This window comes from Gossypium hirsutum, chromosome D09 (genome assembly GCF_007990345.1).
Source record: "Gossypium hirsutum isolate 1008001.06 chromosome D09, Gossypium_hirsutum_v2.1, whole genome shotgun sequence".
Classification (NCBI taxonomy): Eukaryota; Viridiplantae; Streptophyta; class Magnoliopsida; order Malvales; family Malvaceae; genus Gossypium; species Gossypium hirsutum.
In genome coordinates, this window is record NC_053445.1 from 17,142,465 (window position 1) to 17,149,439 (window position 6,975).

Sequence of the window (6,975 nt, forward strand, 5' to 3'; positions counted from 1 at the left end):
CTTTGATCTTTCTTTTCATATTTGTAAAATTATATTAACAATTTGGTAAATAAAAACACAATGTAGTTGAAAAGTGATGAGTAAAATATATTAAACTAAATGCAATGATCCCTAATGCAAATTATCCTAAGTAAGCAACTATATGAATGAAATAGATTTTAGTAAAATTAAACACAATTTTGCAACAATTATAACATAAATAAACTAGGATAATTACTTTAACTAAACTCAATTTATTATCAACATGCTTAACAGCATTTGGAAAAACATTCCATGGCAACTCGATCTTTCATGAGTTTGCAAACCACATTAGGTCCTTTCGGAATCCTTTACTTAGTAAATATGCATTTTACTGATTTTTATTTACTAAGGGTTTCTTAGTATTCGTGTGAAGTAACAGGGACGTGTCAGGTTTGAAACAATTTAATCACATAAATCTAAAAACTATACAGATAACAGAACTTGGTCAGAGTTGCTATGCAACCTACAATTTAATCAGGTCAGGATCTAAATTGAGCATGCACATTTCAATTATGTGTCCATTAGCTATCGTCTGGTCAAGATCGCTCAGCTAATTCAGGTGCATTCCAATCATGTATAAGTGAAATACAGACTTGATTTTAATTGAAAACATGATTGATTAAGGCACAAACATTATAAGCACGAATCAAATAAATATTATTTAATCAAACCAATCATCCTATCTTAAATAAAATTAAACTAACATTGTTGTAAACAAGAACAAAGAACACATAGCAAACATCTTTAGATTAAATTAAAGAAAAGAAAGATTAAACCCAATTCAGAGTGGCTGTCACCCAAGACTCTGACTGACGAGGCTCATTCGCTTCTTTGCTTTGCTCCTTTGCTGATGGTTCTCCAAGGTGGCCGACCAAGGGTTCTTTAAGAGGATAATTTTTCTAAAAATCCTTATGCAAGGATGATGATAGGCGTGAGGGGGGAAGATAGCTAAGAGAGTTGAGAGAGGAGGGAATGATGAATGAGTGAGGGATGATTGAAAAAGTGAGAAATGAGCTCTTATTTATAGGTGAGGAAATGGAGCTTAGTTTGCAAAAAATAGGAATGTCCATCTTTTGAAACTTCTTCCAAGGATGGCTAGCCATGAATTGAGGAAATGTGGCTGATTTACGCATGAAAACTATATAATAAAGCATAAAATCAAATTTTAATAATTTCCATATCCTAATTTCATATTTTTGCATATTTCATTAATTTATTAAATAATTACTTGGTTTTCACAACAAATTTAAATAAAAAGGTGATGAATTATATAGGAAAAATCCAATATATTTTTCAGTTTACAATAACCAGAACTCACATTTTCTGAATTTTACATATAGGTGTATTTCACGTAAAGTTTGCAACACAACTCTCAGATGTCTATCATGTTCAGTTTCATTCTTCGAGTAAATCAAAATATCATCAATTAACACAATCACAAATTGATCTAAATGTAACTAAAATATTCTTTTAATCATATCCATGAATGCAGCAAGGGTACTCATCAAGCCAAACAGCATAACAAGAAACTCATAATGGCCATATTGAGTTATGATTGTTGTTTTTTAAACATCTGGTTCTTTGACTCACAACTGATAATAACTCGATCGTAAATCAATCTTCGAAAATACAGTTGCTCCTATTAACTAGTCAAACAAATCAACAATTCACAGTAACAAATATTTATTTTTTATCATTTTTTTCAACTGCTGATAGTCAATACATAATCTTATAGTGTCTTCTTTCTTTTTAAGGAATAAAACAGGAGCTCCCTAAGGTGATACACTCGGTCTAATGAATCCCTAATCTATCAATTATTGTAGCTGGGTTTTCAACTCTTTTAGTTCTATTGGTGCCATTCTGTGTGGCACTATAGATATGGAAGCAATTCCTGGTACAAGGTCAATTACAAATTCAACTTCGCTTTTTGGCAATAATCCAGGTAATTCTTCAGGAAAAACATCCACAAATTCACACACTGTTGGAACCTAATATATTTTCAATTCAGATGCTCGAGTATCTAAAATGTATGCCAGATAAGCTTCAGCACTTTTTTGAATCAACTTTTGGTTAATAAAGGCTAATACCATGCTAGTAACACAATCAGGTCTCTTTATTTCAATGTTGAACAAATATCTGCCCGGACGTTTCAAAACAATCCATTTCTGCTTGCAACTAACAACCACATCATGAATTGTTAGCCAATCCATACCCAAAATAACATCGAATTCATTAAACGACAACAACATCAGATCGGCAAGAAATTTGTAACTCCAAATTTTAAGTGGATAATTTTTACAGATTTTATTAGCTATCGCACTCTAACTTATTGGATTTGATACCCTAATATCAAATTCAGTCAACTCTACTGATAAATTCTTTTCTATAGCTATAGTTGTACATATAGAACAATGTGTTGATCCAAGATCAATCAATGCAATAATAGTAACATAAGAAAGAGTAAAAATACCAGCAATGACATCTGGTGTCGTAGCTTCTTCCCTAGCTTGAATCGCATAGGCTCTAATTAGAGCTTGACCTTCAGATTAATAGTTGTATCACGCTCTTCATTGCGATCAACTCCTGAAGCACTTCCAGGCCTCAATTTCCTACCCTTCTGAGAAACAGTCACTAACTTCACAATTTGTTCGGAACCTGTTTCAGCTTTATCTGGACAATCTCTCACTAAATGTTCTACTGAACCACATTGAAAACAAGCTCCTTTTTTAGATTTACAAGCACAAAAATGAGTTTTGCCACAATGTTCACACATAGATGTGTATGCATTCCGGACATTATCAGCACTCGCAACTGAAGTAGCCTGAGTTTTTTACGGAGCTTGTTGAAACATACTTTTTCTCATATTCCCAGCAATGGGAACATACTGGCTCCTAAACTCTCTCGATTTCTTAGGTGGAGGAGTTAAGAAATTTCTGGACACACTTCGTTTGCTTGAACTTTCATTATTAGCTTTTACCTTTTTCTTTTCATTCCAAATCGCTTTCATCTTCTAAGCACACTCAGATCATATCACAAATTCTTTAGTATCTAGTGCTCCGACCATAGCACAAATGTTCTCATTGAATCCCCACTCAAATTTAGAACACATCTCAGCTTCTGAAGTTATTTATTTCCAAGCATATTTACTCAAGTTCACAAATATACGCTCGTACTAAACCACTGACATATTCCTCTATTTCAGATCCATGAACTCACATTTCTTGCCTCCTAAATACAATTTGATGACATATTTCTTTCTAAACTCAGCTTGAAAGAAGTCCCACGTTACTCGATCGAAAGTCGGATCATGAATTTAACCATCATCATTTTCAACACGATTAGATTTGTTTGACATCGTAAATCTATAAGAGAAAACATAGTCAGATCGGATCAAAAGAATCACACAAAAATACAGATTATTGTAGTATATATTTCTAGACTCAATACACGCTACGTTCAGTCCTAGAATAGACTAAATCGTAGCTCTGATACCAATAAATATAACATCCTATATCCGGTCCAGTTGTCCGACCTGAGCTATAAGGTGTTACGATAATAAACTTTAAAAAACTTTCATAAAAGCATTTAATAACAACCAAATAATTCATTATCAATCATTTCCATGCTAATCAATCAATTTGGGACCTAAATCAAGCTTACAGAACATTTAAAACAAACCGAGATCAAATATGGGTTAAATTGGAAGTTCTACAAAAATTTGAATAAAATGTGTAAACAGGGGTCACATGGTCATATGACAGGGCTTAGCCCGTGTGGCTTAAGAACATTGCCGTGTGGACAAACCATGTAATAATTTTTTTCTCATGTAACTCAGGGTTACACGACTATGTCGCCAGGCTATGTAACTCTCTAAGACCGTAATGTACAATACTGCACCAAAAATCAAATAAACTACATGACCTTGTGGAGTGACCATGTGACAACCCGTGTCTCAGGCCGTGTGCACATAAAATAACTTCAAAAACAAGCCATTTTGTCTACCATTCCTTAGGATCCAAACCAAACCATTTTCAACCATTTTTATGTATTCAAAATACATTTAAACATGCCAAAATATACCAATTCACAAACAAATTATGTGCCTAACCAATGTGCCACATATGACACTACAATTCAATGTGAAACATAAACCACTCATGTCATTCATTCAAACACCAATAATTGCCATAACATATACCTACCTAAACATATAATAAGATAACTGGAACTTGACCAAATTCATCTCATTACCATATATCAAATAGGTTCCAACATTTAACACATCTAAGTTTCATACAATCCTATTAACAACCAAAATACCAAAACACGATTTTTAGCTTACACATAAACATTCTATATACATGCCACAAGTAACCTAACTATAAAACTTCAAAAATCTACTAGGTCAAGTAATCGTAGGTGCGAGCTCCTTGTCGGTCCAATCGACATGTTCTAAATTTCCACGATCTACAGAAAAATAAAAATACAGATAAGTATATCAAATACTTAGTAAACTCATACAATTTAAGCTTCACTTACCTCAAAGTTATATCATATACAAAATCCAATACACATCATTAATATAGGCAACATGCTTGAGCTCAATCATATGAACATTCATAAGTATTTTCATTAGCAAATAAACCAAATCACAGGAGTTCTATAACCAACTTTATAGATAAGTCTCAAAAACTTTAATAGCGGACTTTCCTGATGAAATTTCATAAAAATACCTCAGTATACATATGAAAACAGTAGTGCCTAGTTACCCAATAGGATCAACCTACACGAAAAATCGCTTGGCCAGGACTTAATATTATGTATTCTCCTATCCGCAATATATGAAGGAGTTGCAAACCTAAATCCGTATTCTCCAATCCACAACATATGCAGAAGTTGGGAACCTAAATTCTTATTCTCCAGCCCGCAACATATGCAGGAGCTAGGAACCTAGGCAAGAACACAAACCTGTATACAACCATTTACTAATTCTATAGGGATATACTTAAGATAATTTATAAAGTCAATCCAACAACAATAATTATCAACAATCTTCGTATAACAATTAAAAATAAATGAGTAACTTCATAGTGTATGAACTTACATGTCAAAATGGTAACGATTCAACTATCAGGGACTAATCGATATTTTTTTCTTTTCCTCGTATGTCCTTTGATCGTTGATATTCTTGATCTAAAGTATAATTGGATTTAATTAAACAATCCAAACAACATAATACAGTATATAAATATCATGTTCTATATTAATTATTTTATACTAAAATTCTTCAATTTTTACATTCACTACAATTTAGTCCTTAAAACCGAAACTATTATAATTCTCACATTTGATTTTCAATTTCAAAATCAAGCTCAATTTAGTCCTCCAGTAGTCCACTAAAACACAAAAATTTAGAATTTTCATACACTTATTGGACTTATTACACTTTAGTCCCTAAGTTCAAAACTAACAATTTTTACTTTACAAACTAGTCCATTAACATATCTAAGGTTCAAAAATAACCAAAGGACCATAAAAGCTTCAAGAAAACATCAATGGAAAATTTAACAACCTCTAACAATTTTGCGAAATAGTCCCTGGTATAGCTAAATCAAGCTCCTAGGATTCCATAAACATAAAAAAAATACAATAAACCAATAAAAAATGGCTTACTAATTAGAGTTTAAAGCTAGACAAAGGTTAGGTCTTTTTCTTCCCCTTAGAATCGGTTCTTAAGGTTGAAAATGACCAAATACATTTATATTTTCTTCCTTTTCCTTTTGTTAATTATGTTTTATCAGAAAATTAACTAAATAATATAAAATAAACAAAACATTTCTACTAAATTTAAGCCACCAACCATCCAACACTATTAAAAATGGTATATTTTCCATTTAAATCCCTTAACAATACTTAATCATGCTTTTTAGTTGATGGAATTCAATAAAGATCATGTTTTATGTCTTTTATTATTTAGTCTTTTTTCCTTAATTAACTAATTAAACGTCAAAATTACCAAACCAAATTTTAATACAACTCTCATATAACTTAATAGATATTAAATAAATAATATATTTTTATCTCACACACTAGAATTGTGGTCCCGAAACCATTGTTTATGACACCATTGAAAAAAGGGTTGTTGCAATGTCACATTACATATGTGTGTTCGAACTCATGAAGAAAACTCACTGGATCTTCCCTTTCATCTTCATTAAAATGGAGATTGGAAATAAAACAAGATATCAAAGATGGATTAAGCTTGAAATGCAGGACACCAATATAAGGTGTAGTTATGCCGGGCCGTAACCAACTCTGGTCATACCACATTATGTCAAGCAAAGACGTCATTCCTTGAACAAATTAGAGCTGCCTTTATCCCCAAGAAACCTCAAGCTTCTATAATGAATAAAAGAAAAAATCAAATAAACGAATCATAATAGTTTATCCAATTAAGGCAATAAACATTTCAACATGAGAAAGGAAAAATGTCATATCTATAAACCTAGTTTTGGCTAATTATCTCCCTAGGAACATACATTAATCACCAAAAAAATTACTTAATCATACATGAACTCCTCGACAACTACGCCAAAAACTTAATCGCGCCCCAGTGTACGTGTATCGAGACTGAGAATCAACACTAAAACAAAAACAAATATCGCGGTTTACTACAAGTATGACAAGCCAGTGGTAATATTTATAAGTGTGTAATGAAACACTTAGAGTATTCCAAAGATTGAACCCAAGAAAGTTCTGAGATTAGGTCATTTCTAAGCGACAATCATGAAATTAAAGAGGCTAGTTAACTACTCACTAAATTTCATAGTACGACAATTCATGATCAAGATTAATTAAGCTAATTAACTATTGAAAGCTAAAAAAGACTAAATTGTAAAATAATTAAAATTACACAATTAACAAATTGGATAACAAACAACGGTTGGTTGACTT